This window comes from Heterocephalus glaber, unplaced genomic scaffold (genome assembly GCF_053883595.1).
Source record: "Heterocephalus glaber isolate CG9 unplaced genomic scaffold, H.glaber_assembly_v1.0 deba00001666, whole genome shotgun sequence".
NCBI classification, from domain to species: Eukaryota; Metazoa; Chordata; class Mammalia; order Rodentia; family Bathyergidae; genus Heterocephalus; species Heterocephalus glaber.
Genome location: NW_028258406.1, coordinates 13,832,462 through 13,850,478, shown reverse-complemented (window position 1 = coordinate 13,850,478; position 18,017 = coordinate 13,832,462). Strand labels below are relative to the sequence as shown.

Here is an 18,017-nt window from a genome sequence, read left to right as displayed (position 1 = left end):
CACTCCTGGCCCATACTGCCTACCATACTTAACCCTTTCCCAGATTCAATCCTTTAATTAACAAAAATGCCTATGAGGCAGCCACTTTGTACAAGCCTCTAGGATCCAGAGTTTTGAAAATATTGTCGTGCCTCCTGTGTCATGGAGGTTACAGATGTCAAGGAGCAATGAGGTGAATTATTTAATGGTAAATATGATAAGTTCTTTAATGTGAAACATAGATGATTAGCGAGCACATCAATGTATAAAATATGTTTGTGGTTACTTTAAGTTACATTTTTTTCTGCATATAATAGCAAAGTCCAATCTGATAAAGAATTGATAAATTCTACAAGAGATCAAAGTAGAGCTAGATATTATTTTCATATGTGAGCTTTTTTCTTACCTATTTTTCTCTCTTACACTTTTTAGATTCATGCAAATAAGCAGCTCTGTGCCCTACTATTTTCAGTGCAGAAAGTAAAGTAGCCCCTAATCTTTCAGGTTTTGTTTCTAAAAGTAAAACTAAGCCCACAGGAAAATGTCCACTGTTTATAAAGGATACTGAAGGGAAAAAAATATTTTCAGGAACAAGCAGATTTTGAGAAAAGCCGGAGGAAGAGAGTGCTTTCCCCAGGAATCCAGATCCTGGAGCAGGAAGATCAGGTATAACCTCCAAGAAATCTTCAGGGAGCAAGAACCTAGCACAAAACAGTTTCAGGCAGTGGCTATGTCTGGGGAAGAAGGAGGATATGGTAGCATCAAAGGGAGACCAGACTACATGGGAAAAAGTGAGTGGAAAGAGACTACATTGTCTGTAGGTCACAATCAGGAAACAGTTGATTGAAGCACTCTTCATTAGATACCATTAATTTATAAAGATACAAGTTGGTTAGAAATCATTTCTTCAGCTTCTTAGAGGATAATGGCAATTGACTTCTCCCCCTCCACAATTATGGCAAAGTTGCAAGGAAGTCCAGGGAAATGTATCAAAATGGGAAAAATGGGTGTCTCCTCCCTACCACTTGCAGTATTTCAGAGAGATCCTTTAGCATTTCTTATCATTTTCAACCATAGCTACAGTCTCATTTTGGGGAAAACATAAGTCTAACTTTAACTACCTATTTGGACTAAAGCTTCTTCCATTCTTTCACCTGAGGTCCCATGTTTAGCCTTTGTTTGGGGACCAGGAGTAGGAAGTGCATGCCATCACCACTGCTGTCTTCTTCTAAACTTCAGCTCCTAACACCAGTACCCAACCTAACCTTGAATTTAGGGGGAGGGACTGAGAGAAAAGAGCAATGACCTATAGCTTTTGTTGTTTGTACTTGTGTCTAGAAGGTTATTATAATATATTCTCTCTGTCTCTCATTATATTTTCAGATTATTATAATCAGTTCTAACCAGGGAACTCTAATCTACATCATTCACATTTATCATTGGGTGTTTGTACCTGTACAAGATGTATCTTGATTCTTATTTTTTCCACATTACCTGTGCGTCCTTCACCCTCTCCACCCTTCCCTATTTACTTAAACATCATTTCCATTTTTTTTCTTTTCTCATAATTTTTCCTTTCTCTTCTTTCCTCTCCCGTTACCCTCCCTTCACCCCTACTTCTTTGGACCTTTTTTCCTATATGAAATTATCAATTATTAATTTTAATCATTTTAACCCTTATTTACACTTTCAGTTTCTCATACTAGAGAAACTATTCAGTATTTACACATGTGTCCTATTTATTTCACTCAAGAGTATGGCTTTGAGGGCCAAGGATTTAGCTCAGTGGTTTCGCCACCTGCTGCACAAGTACAAGGATCCGAGTTTGATCCTCAGTATAAAAAAAGAGAGAGAGAGTATGGCCTCGATAGGCATCCATTTAGCTATAAATGACTCTAGTTTCTCATTCTTTACAGCTGAGTAGTACCCCATTCTCTAAAAATACCCCACATCTTCTTTATCCAGTTTCCAGTTGATGGCGACTTGGGCTGCTTCCAAGCTTTAGCTGTTACAAACTGTGCCACTATAAACATGGGTGGACAGACCCCTGCTGCAGATAGGCAGGTCTGTGCACACCCTACCAAGGTCCTGAGTCATGCAGAAGACGCTGAATCACCCCACTGCAGACAGGCAGCCACCTGGTTCCACACTACAAAGACACAGAGGACACCACACCACCAGACCAAGGTACTGAGTCCCGATCCCCCCTGGCCCAGAGGTAGGGGCTTCTGAGCCACCATCCCACTGCTCCTGGTCCAGAGGAAGGGGCTTCCCAGCCACCATCCCTCCCGCTGCTCCCAGCCCACAGGAAAGGGCTTTTGGGTCACCATCCCTACCGCTGCTCCCGGCCTCTGTCCCACCTCACCCAGCTCAGAGGAGGTAATCTGTGCAGGCACTAACAGCCCCCCACCCCAGTCGAAATGAGAAAACACGTAAATAAGTCTCAAAACCAGACTTCCAGATCACCTACAGCAAACCCAAAGGGAAATGAGAGGGAACACTCTGATACTCAACCACCTGGACCCACTGAACTGGCAACAAAAGGGGATCTGGAAAAAATGAAAGCAGAAATAATTTCTCAGATAACAGGAGAAATTGTGCCCCTAGTGCAAGACATGATTAATAAATGTAGAGAGGAGCTCAGGAACATGATGGAATCCCAACATAAGAAACAAATGGAATCCATAAAACAGATGCAAATAGATTTCCAGAACATGAAAAACTCCATTGAAAGGCTACACAGCAGAATGAGCCAATGTGAGGACAGAATTTCAGACATAGAAGATAAGATTGCAATTAGTGACCAGGAAAGGAAAAATTGCTTCAAAATTATAAGGGAACATTAGAAATCAATCCAGCAGCTGCTAGATGATGCAAAGAAGAATAACATAAGACTGACTGGGCTCAATGAAGAAACAGGAGAGAGTGGAGATGACTTAAAAAATCTCTTCACAGAAATAATGGCAGAAAACTTCCCAAGCAGGGGAAAAGAGCTTGACATACAGATAAGTGAGGCATATAGGACTCCAAATAGCCTTGATCAAAAAAATCTACACATAGGCATATAATTGTTAAGATTCCAGAAACACAACAGAAGAACAAAGTTCTCCAAGCAGTCAGAGAAAAGAAACAAATCACATACAAAGGAAAGCCCATCAGAATCACAGCAGACTTCTCAACACAAACCAACAAGGCAAGAAGAGCTTGGAGTGACATATTCCAAGCCCTAAAACAAAACAGCCTCCAACCCAGATTGATGTACCCTGCAAAACTATCTTTCAAAATGGATGGAGAAATAAGATACTTTCATGACAAAGAGCACCTTAGGAACTTTGTGAATACCAAACCAGCACTCCAAAGAATTTTACACAGTATCCTAGGAACAGACATGGAGGATCACAACCCCAGGAAGCAAAGCAGAATGAACCCATCTGGCATGACAAGAAATTAAATGGAAAGGGGGAGCACCCAACAAAAAGAAAAAGTCATGGCAATGACAAGTCAATATGTTTCAGTTATAACCATCAATGTTAATGGTCTCAATTCACCAATCAAAAGAAATAGACTGGCAGAATAGGTCCAGAAGCAAAATCCAACAATATGCTGCATACAAGAAACACACTTCATTCAAAAGGAAACTCATAGACTGAAAGTTAAAGGGTGGAAAACAATACTCCATGTGACAGGAACCTGAAAAAAAGCAGGAGTAGCTATCCTCTTGGCAGATCAAGTAGATTTCAAACCAACACTGATGAAGAAAGATGAAGAAGGACACTACATCCTTGTAAAGGGAAGAATCCAAGAGGAAGAGATGACAATCATAAATATCTATGCACCAAACACTAGTGCACCCAACTATATAAAACAAATACTAACAGACATGAAAAGTCATATATGCACTAATACAATTGTAGTGGGGCACCTCAACACCCCACTGTCACAAATAGATAGATCAACTAGACTAAAATTAAGTAATGAAATACTAGAACTCAATCGAACTCTTGAAGAAATGAACTTAACAGATGTTTACAGAGTGTTCCACAACACAAAATCAGAATACATATTCTTCTCAGTTGCACATGGGTCATTCTCCAAAATAGACCACATACTCACACATAGAACATGTTTAAGTAAGTGCAAAGGAATTGAAGTTATCCCCTCTGTATTATCAGACCATAGTGCGATGAAATTAGAGATCCATAGCAAAAGAAACTCAAAAAATTTCATAAACATGTGGAAATTGAACAACACACTTCTGAATAACCAATGGGTCACAGAGGAAATTAAAGAAGAAATCAGACATTTCTTCCAATTAAATGACAATGACAATACAACATATCGGAATCTATAGGACACAATGAAAGCAGTCTTACGAGGGAAATTCATAGCAGTGAATACACATATTAGGAAAACAGAACGAGCCCAATTAAACAACCTGATGTTGAACCTCAAGCTTCTAGAAAAAGAAGAGGAAGACAACCCCAAAGCTCACACAAGGGAGGAAATTATAAAGATCAGAGGAGAAATCAATGCAATGGAGACTAAGAGAATGATACAAAAAATCAATGAAGCCAAGAGTTGGTTCTTTGAAAGAATCAACAAAATTGACAAACCTTTAGCCAACCTTGTCAGAAGAAGGAAAGAAAAGGCCCAAATCCATGCAATTAGGAATGAAAAGGGTGAAATGACAACGGACCCAGCAGAAATCCAGAGGATCATCAATACCTACTTCCAGAACCTATATGTCAATAAGATGGACAACACAGAATAAATGGACAGATTCCTAGATACATATGAATTACAAAACTTGAATGAAGAAGACCTAAAAATTTTGAACAACCCAATATCAACCAATGAAATTGAAAATGTAATTAAAAACTTATCAACTAAGAAAAGCCTGGGCCCTGATGGCTTCATTGCTGAATTCTACAAGACATTTAGAGAGGAACTGCTGCCACTACTGTTTAAACTCTTCAGTGAAATAGAAAGGGAAGCAATACTCCCAAATTCATTCCTGGAAGCAAGCATCACCTTGATCCCCAAAGCAGAGAAAGACCCAACTGAAAAAAGAGAACTATAGGCCAATCTCACTAATGAACATAGATGCAAAAATCCTTAATAATATAATGGCAAACAGAATGCAGAAGATCATCAAGAAGATCGTACACCCTGATCAAGTGGGATTCATCCCAGGGATGCAGGGATGGTTCAATATACACAAATCAATCAATGTAATACACTATATCAATAGAGGCAAGGACCAAAACCATGTGATTTATCTCCATAGATGCAGAAAAAGCATTTGACAAAATCCAACATGCATTTATGATAAAAACCCTACAAAAAATTGAAATAGATGGTCTCTACCTCAAACTGATAGAAGCCATCTATGAAAAACCAACAGCCAATATCATACTAAATGGTCAAAAACTGAAATCCTTCACACTAAAATCAGGAACAAGACAAGGATGTCCACTATCACCACTCTTGTTCAATATAGTTCTGGAAACATTAGCCATGGCAATTAGACAAGAGAAAGAAATAAAAGGAATAAAGATAGGTAATGAAGAAGTCAAATTGTCATTATTTGCAGATGACATGATACTCTATATAGAAGACCCCAAGAACTCCACCAAAAGTCTTCTAGACTTAATAACCAAATTCAGTCAAGTAGCTGGTTACAAGGTCAACACACAAAAACCAATAGCTTTCCTCTACACCAATGACAGACTCACTGAGAGAGAAATAGAGCAGATAATTCCTTTCACAATAGCATGAAAAAAACCTCTGAATACCTAGGAATCATCCTAATGAAAGAAATCAAAGGCCTCTTCTCTGAAAACTATGGCACTCTGAAAAGAGAGATTGAAGATGATATCAGAAAATGGACAGACATTCCCTGCTCCTGGGTAGGAAGGATTAATATAGTGAAAATGGCCATACTTCCAAAACTGCTATATAGATTTAATGCAATTCCAATTGAGATCCCAGCAGCATACTTCATAGACCTCGACAAAACAATCCAAAAATTTCTTTGGAACAAGAAGAGACCCAGAATAGCAAAAGCAGTTCTAGGTAACAGAGACATGGCAGGGGGTATCTCAATCCCCAAGCTTCAACTCTACTACAAAGCCACTGTGATAAAAACAACATGGTACTGGCAAAGAAACAGACTTGAGGACCAGTGGAACAGATTGGAAGATGCAAAAGCAACGCCAGACACACTCAGTCATCTCATCTTCAATAAAGGAGCCAAACACCCTCACTGGAGGAAAGATAGCCTCTTTAATAAATGGTGCTGAAAAAATTGGGCTTCAACTTGCCAAAGATTAAAACTAGACCTGTATCTCTCACCATGCACTAAACTAAAATCAAAATGGATTAAAGATCTAAATATTAAAATAGAAACTCTCAACCAGTTGGAACAGAGGTTAGGTAGAACCCTTGAAGACATCAGTGTAGGAAAAGATTTTACGAAGAAAACCTCAGTTGCCCATGAACTAGCACAAACAATTAACAAGTGGGATCTCTTCTTATTAAAAGGCTTCTGCAGAGCAAGAGAAACCACCAGCAGTGTGAAGAGAGAACCCATAATGTGGGAAAAAATCTTCACCTGCTCTTCCTCAGACAAAGGTCTACTATCCCAAATCTATAAAGAACTTAAAAAGATCAGACCTCCCAAATTTAAAGACCCAATCCAAAAATGGGCATCTGAAATGAACAGACATTTCTCAGACAAAGAAGTAGAAATAACAAAGAAATACATGAAAAAATGTTCAACATCACTGGTCATTCGAGAGATGCAAATGAAAACAACGCTGAGATTCCACCTCACTCCAGAAAGAATGGCTGCTATCATGAAATCCACCAATAACAAATGCTGGTGGGGCTGTGGGGAAAGAGGAACCCTGCTCCACTGCTGGTGGGAGTGTAGACTGGTGCAAGCACTGTGGAAATCAGTATGGAGATACCTCAAAGAACTAGGACTGGAAGTCCCATTGGACCCCGCTATTCCACTGCTGGGGATCTTCCCCAAAGAATTAAAAGGATCATACCACAGTGATATATGTGCGCCCATGTTCATAGCAGCACAGTTTGTGATAGCTAAAACTTGGAAACAGCCCAAATGCCTATCAACTGGAGACTGGATAAAGAAAATGTTTTTTTTTAATAAAATGGAGTACTACTCAGCCATAACAAATGAGAAATTAGAGACATTTATAGCTAAGTGGATGCACATTGAGGCAATACTCTTAAGTGAAAAAAATAGGACACACATGAATAAATTCTGAATAGTTTCTCTGGTGTGAGAAACTGAAAGTGTAAATAAGGACGAAATATATAATAGGTAATGTGAAATAGGAAGAAAAGGGGCAAAGGGGAAGGAAGTGGGAGGGCTAGGGGAAAGGATAGAAGGGAATGGGATTAATATGAGAAAATGGAAAAATAGGAACAAAATCTTTGTAAATAGGGAGGACTGGAGGGGTTGAAGGGAGGGCTGGGCAAGGGTGAAAAATAAGAACCAAGAGAGATTATGTAAAGGTGCAAATTTCCAATGATGAATGTCATTATATTGTATACCTAAAATGTACCAATGATTAGAATGAATAATCAAAAATGTCAAATAGGAAGAAAAGGTCCAAAGGGGTAGGGGTATTGGGAGGGGCAGGGGAAAGGAAAGAAGGGAAAGGAAAAATGATGAGAAATGGAAAAAATGGAAATAAAGTCTTTGTAAATAGGGAAGGGTGGAGGACGTGAAGGGAGGGCTAGGAATGGGGAAAAATAAGAACCAAGATGCTTTATGCAAAGGTACAATTCCCAATGAGAAATGTAATTGTGTTGTATACCTACAATGTACCAATAAAAGAATTTAAAAAAAAAAACCAAACACATGGGTGGACATATATCACTGTGGTATGATTATTTTAATCCTCTTGGGAAGATACCCAGCAGGGGCATAGCTGGGTAAAATGGGACCTCTAGTCCTAGTTCTTTGAGGTGACTCCATACTGATTTCCACAGTGGTTGCACCAGCCTGCAGTCCCACCAACAATGGAGAAGTGTTCCTTTCTCCCCACAGCCACACCACCATTTGTTATTGGTTGATTTCTTGATAGCAGCCATTCTTTCTGGGGTGAGGTGAAATCTCAGCATTGATATCATCTGCATCTCTCGAATGAGGAGTGATGTTGATCATTTTTTCATGTATTTAATTGTTTCTTTTACTTCTTAGAAATGAGAAATGTCTGTTCATTTCAGATGCCCATTTTTGAAATGGGTCTTTGAATTTGGGGGATCTAATTTTTTTCAGTTCTTCATATATTCTAGATAGTAGACCTTTGTCTGAGGTACAGCTGCTAAAATTTTTTTTTCACATTGTAGGTTGTCTCTTAGCTCTGTCGGTCGTTTCTTTTGCAGTATAGAAGCTATTTAATAAGATGAGATCCCAGTTGTTGATTCTTTGTGCTAGTTCCCATGCTACTGAGGTTTTGTTCATAAACTCTTTTCCTATGCCAATGTCTTCAAGAGTTCTACCTAACATATCTTCCAGCAAGTTTAGCATTTCTGTTTTAATATATAGATCTTTAGGGGCCGGGGATTTAGCTCAGTGGTTTTGCTGCCTGCTGCACAAGCACAAGGACCCGAGTTTGATCCCCAGTACTAAAATATATATATATATATATATATATATATATATATATATACATACACACACACACACATATATATATACACACACATATATATATATATACACACACATATATATTTTTAATCCACTTTGATCTTAGTTTAGTGCATGGTTTTAATCTTGGGCAGGTTGAAATCCAGTTTTTCCAACACCATTTATTAAATAGGCTATCTTTCCTCCAATGAGGGTGGTTGGCTCCTTTGTCAAAGATGAGTGGTGAGTATGTCTGGAGTTGCTTCTGCATCTTCTAATCTATTCCACTGATCTTCAGGTTTGTTCTTTTGCCAGTACCATGCTATTTTTATCACAGTAGCTTTGTAATATAATTTCAAATTGGGGATTGTGATACCCCCTCCCATGTCTCTGTTGCTTAGAATTGCTTTTGCTATTCTAGGTCTCTTCTAGTTCCAAACGAATGTTTGGATTGTTTTCTCTAGTTCTGTGAAGTATATTGTTGGAATTTCAATTGGCATTGCATTGAATCTATATAGTAGTTTTGGAAGTATGGCCATTTTCACTCTATTGGTTCTTCCTACCCAGGAAAAAGGGATGTCTTGCCATTTTCTTGTATCCTCTTTGATCTTTTTTCAGAGTACTGTAGTTTTCAGTATAGAGGTCTTTTGCTTCCTTTGTTAGCTTGATTCCTATATATTTCATTTTTTTAGATGCTATTGTAAAAGGAATTGTTTCCCTAATTTCTCTCTCAGTGAGTCTGTTATTTGTGTACAAGAAGGCTATTGTTTTTTGTGTTGACCTTGTATCTGGCTACTCTACTGAATGTGTCAATTAAGTCTAAAAGTCTTTTGGCAGAGTTTTTTGGGTCTTCTCTGTAAAGTATCATATCATCAGCAAATAATGACAGTTGCACTTCTTCCTTTCCTATCTTTATTCCTTTTGTTTTTTCCTCTTTTCTAATTGCTGTGGCTAATGTTTCCAGAACTATATTGTACAGGAGTGGTGATAGTGGGCATCCTTGTGTTGTTCCTTATTTTAGTGTGAAAGTTTTCAGTTTTTGACCATTTAGTATGATGTTGGCTGTTGGTTTTTCATAGATTGCCTTAATCAGGTTGAGATAAAGACCTTCTATTTCAATTTTCTGTAGGGTTTTTATCATGAATGGGTGTTGGATTTTGTGGAATGCTTTTTCTGCATCTATTGAGATGATCATATAGTTTTTGTCCTTGACTTTGTTAATATAGTGTATTTCATTTATTGATTTTCGAATGTTAAACCATACTTGCATCCCTGGGATAAATCCAACTTGGTCAGGGTGTATGATCTTCTTGATGATCCTCTGTATTCTGTTTGCCAGTATCTTGCTGAGGATTTTTGCATCTATGTTCATTAGGGAAATTGGTCTGTAGTTCTCTTTTTGGGTTGGGTCTTTCCCTGGTTTTGGAATGAAAGTAACACTTGCTTCCAGGAATGAATATGGAAGCCTTGTTTCTCTTTCAATTTCCTTGATAAGTTTAAAGAGTAATGGCGATAGTTCTTTTTAAATGTCTTGTAGAATTCAGCAGTGAAGCCATAGGACCTGGGCTTTTTTTTGTTGGTAAATTTTTTTATTACATTTTCAATTTCACTCATTGCAATTGGGGTGTTTAGAATTTCTATATCTTCTTCATTTAACTTTGGAAATTAATATGTATTTTAATCTTCATTTCATTGATTTCTGCTCTGATCTTTATAGTTTCCTCTCTTTTATGAGCTTTGGATTTGTTACGCTCTTCTTTTTTCTAGGAGCTTGAGGTTCTGCATTAGGTTATTTATCTGAGTTCTCTCTGTTTTCCTAATATGGGCATTCAATATGCTATGAATTTCCCACATAGAACTGCTTTCATTGTGTCCCACAGATTCCTGCATGTTGTACTGCCATTATCATTTACTTGTAGAAACTGTCTAATTTCTTCTTTAATTTCCTCTGTGACCCATTTGTTGTTTAGGAGGGTGTTATTCAGTTTCCATGTGTTTGTTTGGGTTTTGTGGTTTCTTATGTTATTGATCTCTAATTTTATTGCACTATGGTCTGATAATATACAGGGGATAACTTCAATTCTTTTACATTTACTTAGACATGTCCTATGAGCTAGCATGTGGCCTATTTTGGAGAATTACCATGTACAGCTAAAAAGAATGTGTATTCTGATTTTGTGGGGTGGAACACTCTGTAAACATCGATTAAGTCCATTTGTTCAATAACTTGGTTCAGTTCTAGTATTTCCTTGTTAATTTTTTGTCTAGATGATCTGTCTATTTGTGATAGTGGGGTATTGAGGTCCCCCACTACAATTGTGCTAGTGCTTATTCGGTTTTTCATGTCCATTAATAATTGTTTTGTATAGTTGGGGGCATTTGTATTTGGTGCATATATATTTATGATTGTCATCTCTTCCTCTTGGATTGTTCCCTTCACAAGGATGTAGTGACCATCTTTGTTTCTCTTAATTAGTTTTGGTTTGAAGTCTATTTTTTTCTGCAAATAAGATTGCTATGCCTGCTTTTTTCTGGGTTCCTGTTGTGTCATGAACTGTTTTCCATCCTTTTAATTTCAGTGTATGAATTTCCTTTTGAGTTAGGTGTGTTTCTTGTATACAGCATATTGCTGGAGTTTGCTTCTTAATCCATCCTACCAGTTTATTTCTTTTGATTGGTGAATTGAGGCCATTAACATTGATGGTTATAATTGATAGATACTGATTCATCCTTGTCATGATGTTTTACTTTCGTTGGCTCTTTTATTTATTTTTCCCCCTTTCCCTTTAGTTTCTTACCTTGCCTGGTGGCTTCCCTCTGTTGGGCCTCATGGAGTTATTGACCTTCGTTGTTTATTTCTAAGATATTGTTTAGAATTGCTTGTAGTGCTGGTTTGGTGTTCATGAAATTTCTCAGGTGTTCTTTGTCATGGAAGTATCTACTTTCCCCATCAATTTTGAAAGATAATTTTGCAGGATACAACAGTCTAGGTTGGAAATTATTTTCTTTTAGGGCTTGAAATACTTCACTCCAAGCACTCCTTGAGTTGATGGTTTGTGTTGAGAAGTCTGCTGTGATTCTGATGGGCTTTCCTTTGTAGGTGATTTGTTTCTTTTCTCTGATTGCTTATAGGATTTTGTTCTTCTCTTGGGTTTCTGGAATCTTGACTATTATATGTCTAGATGTAGATTTTTTTTGGTTATGGCTAGTTGGAGTTCTATATGCCTCACTTATCTTTATGTCCATTTCCCTACCTCTGTCTGGGAAGTTTTCCACTATTGCTTCTGTGAACAGTTTTTTTTATGTCAATTGTACTTTCTCCTGTTTTTTCATGGACTCTTATCAGTCTTATGTTATTTTTCTTTACATCATCTAGCAGTTGCTGGATTGATTTCTCATGGTCCCTTACTCTTTTTATGAAATCTGTTTTCATAGTCCTTAAGCACGATCCTGTCTTCTATATGTGATATTCTATCTTCAGATTCCCTTAATCTGCTGTGAATACTTTCAATGGAGTTTTTCATCTCCTGAATATCTGTTTGAATCTGTCTCATGGATTCCATTTCTTTCTTATGCTGGGTATTCATGGCTTCCAGTATGTTTCTGAGCTCATCTATTTTTTTTTAATCTGTTTCTGTTCTAGAGCCTCTAATCATATCTTTCACTCTGCTCACCATCTCTGTAGTTATGTGGGAAATTATTTCTGCTTTGAATTTTTCTAGAGCCTCACTCATCTGTTTTGTTACTTCCTGTGCTATCAGTTCATGGTGTCCAGATGCTTGATTATTGCACTTTTCCACCTCATTTCCCCTGGGGTTTACCCTTGGTGGGGTGGAAGTCTGAGTTTGTGCCTTGCTTAAATGTCTTCTCATTTTTGTTTTTGGTACTGTCCTTGGTTAACTCCTGGGTTGATACTTTGAAATTGCTCATTGTAAGTATCTTTGTTGCTTGTAATTAGAACCCTTATGGAATAATTGCCTCTCAGAAGTGTCTTCCAAATATATCTAGTCTTTAAGTTTTGAGTCTCTAATTACTCTGAGGCTATCTTACTTTCATTATACCAGGAAGGACCACTGACTAGATCAATAACAACACCTTAGCCCAAGTGATACTGTCAGCAACACCATAGCATCAAGTACATCTTAGAAAATGACATTTTGTGGTAGTTATTAATCTATCACCTTTAACTGTGTTAATTAAATCAAAATTGAGGACCAACCCAACATATGTTTATAGTGAATAAACTCTTCAATATAACAACTTTATCATTCAGGATGGGGAGTTAGAAGGAGTTGGGGAGGGAGGGATAGATAGAAGGATAGGAGAAGGTTAACAGTGAGGCCAGGGGGCACAGGTGAGAGAAGGAAAAAGAGAATAATAGAAAAATAAAGAAGAAATCTGAATGAGGGCCAGACCAGGAACAAAAAGGGAGATGAACAATGTGGAACAGCAAGACAGTAAGGGAGAGAGAAGGGAACGAGAAAAGAAAGAAGAAAAAAAGGAGAGAAAAACAAAAATTTGCAAAGAGTAGGAAAAAAAAATTAAAGATAAGAGGAGAAAAAAAACCAAACCAATAATACTAATTTTGGAAATAAAATATAAAAATGAAAATGAAGGGCCTCCTTCAGAGTATGTCTCTGCTGTCACAATAGACAATATGGGTAGCAGTGTGCAAATATAAGTCAATGAGTCTCAGCAAGCCAGTCTCAGACCTGTGAGATTCAGGGAGATTTCTGGCTGCAAGTCCCAAGTTGAGCTCCCTGTCCTCCTGTAGGATTGAATTCTGCAGGGTTGTACTGCAGGTTCCAGCTGCTCTTCCCCTGAAGATTGTCCTGGTTCTGATGGGAGGTGATGATCCCTCCAACTTACCCAGAATGGTAGTCTGGTGTTTTGGTGTCCCTTGTGTCTTTGTAGTGTGGAACCAGGTGGCAATACAGCCAAGAGGCCAGAGGAGTGGGGTGGGGTGGCGGGGTCCTGCAGGTGCCCGCGTGGCTAAGTGGATGGCTGCCAGGGGCGAGGGCTGGATGGGCCGGGTTCCCTGTGACCGGGGACCTCTCTGCAGCCTCCCTGGATCTGTTGAGATACCTTTGAAATGACCTTTTACCATCCTTCTGAGCTTCTGTCTCGTGATATACCAACAGTCTCTTCCTGTTCAAGTCCTTTCACTTTAACAGGCAGCCTCTGGAGATGGCTCCAACTCGGCTCACTCTAGTGTCCGTATGCAAATCACAGATCAATAACACATAAATATGTAACCCCCAATAGGTTGGGGGGCCTTGCAAGAAAGTCAGAGGTTACTTTTCCTCCAAATGGGAATGATGAGAAACTCTATGTTTGGCACAGTTATGAATATGGTTTGAGACTTACTGCTAAACATTAAATCACTTACATGAACATTGTTCTTGGAATTGAAAAACATATGTCCCTGATCTTTTATTAAGGTAGGCTGTAAAGGTTTTTCCCATTTTGATACATTTCCCTGGACTTCCTTGGCATTTTGCCATGGTTGGGGAAGGGGAGAAATCAATTGCCATTATCCTCTAAGAAGCTGAAGAAATGATTTCTAACCAATTTGTAACTTTATAAATTATGGTATCTAATGAAGATGCATTCTAGTTTTTCATTCAAATGTTTAAAAATAGAGTTTTGTTGGTAGAACAAAATAGAAAAGAGTTTTCTTGTCCTCTTTTCCTACCCCCAGCCCACCTTCTTCTTTTGTCAAGTAGTACTTTAAAACCCTTAAATTGCTGCTAAAGGCTAATTGTCACAAAGTTGGCTCTGTTTGCCATCTACCTTCTAGATTTTACCTTGTTCTTGCTGTAGCAGCTGAGGAACTATCATGTTTTGACAATTTTCTATTCTATTGATCTTTTCTGTTAATTTCTCAAAATAGTTAGCAAGAAAACTCTTTGCTCTGTTCTGGAAAATTTTGTTGCCTGGGCATTTTTCCAATATTAATAACAGTTCTAAAAGAACAAAATTCCATGCTTAAAAGTACTATATTATACTACTATATCACTGCCTGCCACTTCATCTCTAAAGAGCTATTAAGCGCTTCTTGGTCAACTCTGACAAGCTTAGTTAATGGGAAAAAGAGAACAAAGAAAATAATGTGTCTGCAAATTAAAAAGAAAACTCGGTAGTTGGGGGTCTCTCAAGAATCACACATCTTTGTATTCTGTCTCTCACTCTGCTTTGTGATTTGTCAAATCTTCTTGATTTTTCAATTACACATCTGAATCCTTATAAAAATAACATCTTTTTTTAGACGAAAATCTTTTATTTATTGGAGCGTTAAGATGTGAAGTTTTTCCTCAATACAGGCAGTTTGGTGCCTTGCCAATTTACCTCTCATATCCTGTACAACTAACTGCACAAAATCCTCTGTAATAACCATCCAATCAACAACCAACCAATCCTTCACTCTCTTAGTGTCATTAAATGAAGTCCCTCTCATCCTGCCATGTGCAGAGAGGACTCACCTCACCAGGTTTCTTTGGTTGTAACTTGATCCAGGTCATATACAAACTGCTGATCACAAAAGCACCATTCTTACAACAGAGCCACTTGCCTGTCCAATAAGCAATTTTCTCCAAAAAACTGAGAGCTGATACCAGCATGAAGCCAAGACAGGGTTAGGGTTGATGTGATCAATGTAAGCAGGCTGTCAGCTCCACTGTGCAGCACTGCTCACCAGGGAAGGTGCCCAGGGAGGCTCCCAGGACAGCCGTCAACCATCTAACCCACACTCAACATCAGGGCTTCACTCCAGCCACCAAAACCAACAACAGGGAACCACCACAGCTCAGCGCAGTAGAGAGAGGGACAGAGCCAGAACACTAAAAAAGTTGTCTCACAACACTCAACACTTAAAATCACCATTAACAATAATCATTATTCTCATATCACCTGAGCCACGTGGGCTGTGGGTGAGGAAGTGAATGGGCCCAATAGGAGAGGTGCAGGCAGGGAGATGGAGTGAAGCCCAGCAACAGTACCATTCAGGACAGAGTAACTTGAGTTTTGTCTTCTTACTCAGGGAGAACCCTCCCACAAACAAAACAAAAAACCCAAAGTAGGAACCAATTCCAAAGTGTGCTGTTGGTGCTCTAAGCTTTGTATGCATTTACACTAGAAGCATGACTGGTGATATTTTGATATTTCTTTTAATGCTAAAGGTAAAGAACCTGGCCTTTCAACACCCACACCAAAGCAGAGAGAGGGGAGTGAATTGCAAGTGTGGACAAAGCGACATCCACAGGCACGGGGTGCGGGAGGGAGAGCTTTTGTGTTGCTGTTGTTGGCAGGAGAGCTAAGGAGTCTTAGATGCGCCTCTGAGAATGGCAATCTAGGCTTGTACTTTGCCACGAAGGGTAGCACAGATCCCAAGGCCCACCACCTACCCCCGTCCTCTTCTCCCAGGGCACTTTACTGTAAGTCACTATTGATAAGTTGTTTTCGTGACTGCTGGGGGACAGATTTATGGAGTTCTGTGAGAGTCTGTCCTGATCTTGCTCGGTTTGGTCAGGAGCAGGAGCCCATGTGTTTTTGCTGATCGAGTCGAACCCGGAACCCCCAGGGTCTTTTAAGTTGTTTTCATCTGATTGTCGGTTCTTTTGGGGAGAAGTAAGCGGGTTGAAGTTTCCTTCTACCTTGCTATGCGGCTGTGTGTTGAACTCCATTTCAAAAGACAACAGCTACTGTGTTACTCCTAAAAGTCCACCCACCTCCACACTGAGAATCACCCAGATGACACTTCCATAGTAGAGTCCAGTAGCAGTGCACATCCGCCACTGTCCCTGATACATTCCTGCTCTGCTGGGGCTGCACATCTGGACGCTGACATCTGCAATCTCTTGGGGCTCTAGGGATCTCACCATCACCATGTTCACATGTCCAAATTGGCCTCCCCCTACATATTTAAGACAAACCCCTGGAGGCCAAGCTTCTGCTCCAGAATTCTGGATCCGCCATGTTTTTACAAACTGAGTATCGGGAGGTAGGGAGGTATTGACTCCCCTTCTCCTACGGTGACATCTTCAACAAAGGACATAGAGGGCACACTGATGTTTGGGCTTTCAAAATCATAATACGCGCCAATTGCTGCTTGTAAATTCCAGTTGGTCATGTCCAGGAAGAAGGCGCAGCCGGCCGGGCTGAGCTGGAAGCCCAGCAGTCGCTGGAACTCAGAGATGACCACGTCCTTGTCGGTGGTGCCCAGGCCGCTGAACTTCTGCATCAGCTCGGGGTCCAGGTCCACGTCCATGCCCTCCATGGCGGGGCCCGGACACCCGCTTCCCCGCCTCCTCACAACCCAGCCGCCGCTACGCCACGGGCCCGGGGACCCTGAGGGGGCCCTCTGCTAGGCAGCCGTGACCCTGCTCCTCGGAGGTAGGCCTCGGGCCTCTCACCGCCTCACAGAGGTAAACTACTCAGCCACTCACTCACTCTTGCGCTCCGCCCCCCGCCCCGCCCCGCCCCCCGCCGCCGCCGCCGCCCCTTCCACCGCCCCTAGCTCCTCCCAAAATAACAATATCTAAACCTAGCAAACCGTTAAAATGCTTAAAAAGGAAACAAAAAGCAAGGAAGGTGGAACAGAATGGAGAAATGGCTGTTCTTAGCTCACAGGGAATGTTTTTGGGAGGATGACACTCCTTCATGCCAATTTTAGGTCAATGGGTCATAAAACTCTAGACATTCATCTGTCAGTTGGTTACAAGTTCTTTTACAATTGTTCTCAAAGTTCTCTCTACACTCATAAAGGCCTATTTGGTGAATTGGCAGATAAAAGCCTTCATTCTTTAAATGTGTTCAAAAGCACATTTTATAAACAAATTATATATTTTAGACCAGCTCATTTTTCCTAACAAATTAGCTGTTAGACATGTAGATTTTATGCCATCATCATTTCCATTGATTACTGACAGAAATATTAGGGTTCCAGTAATGTAGAATACAATTCAATAAAACAATTTCAAATGCACAGAGGAGAGCACTCTGTCATAATGACAATCATTATATTTTAATTTAACCCATCACACACATATTTATTAGTTATTTACATATACCCCAGATACTTCATGTGCTATGCAAAATATAGTGATAGGCTGAGAAATATCCCATGTTATTGTACTTGATAATAATTAACATCTAAAATTCTGGAAGCAGTGCAACATGGGCATTAAGTCCAGTCCAACATGATCACTGGCAACATCTTTCACTGGGCAGCATGCTGGAGTGAGAGTTATGTGTTCTAAATTATGTCCACGGCAGTACTCTCCTCAAAGCAAATCACATCTCTTGACTCCTTAATTTTTCCAGCATTAGAGATTGGCAGAAAAGCTTGGAAAGAGAGAAAATTGGCAGAGAGTCC

General features: G+C 39.6%; 1 pseudogene; it reads right to left on the bottom strand.

The window, feature by feature from the left end:
• Positions 1–8,784: 8,784 nt before the first annotated feature.
• On the bottom strand, positions 8,785–17,131 carry LOC147822252 (protein ILRUN pseudogene; annotated as a pseudogene).
• Positions 17,132–18,017: the final 886 nt, after the last annotated feature.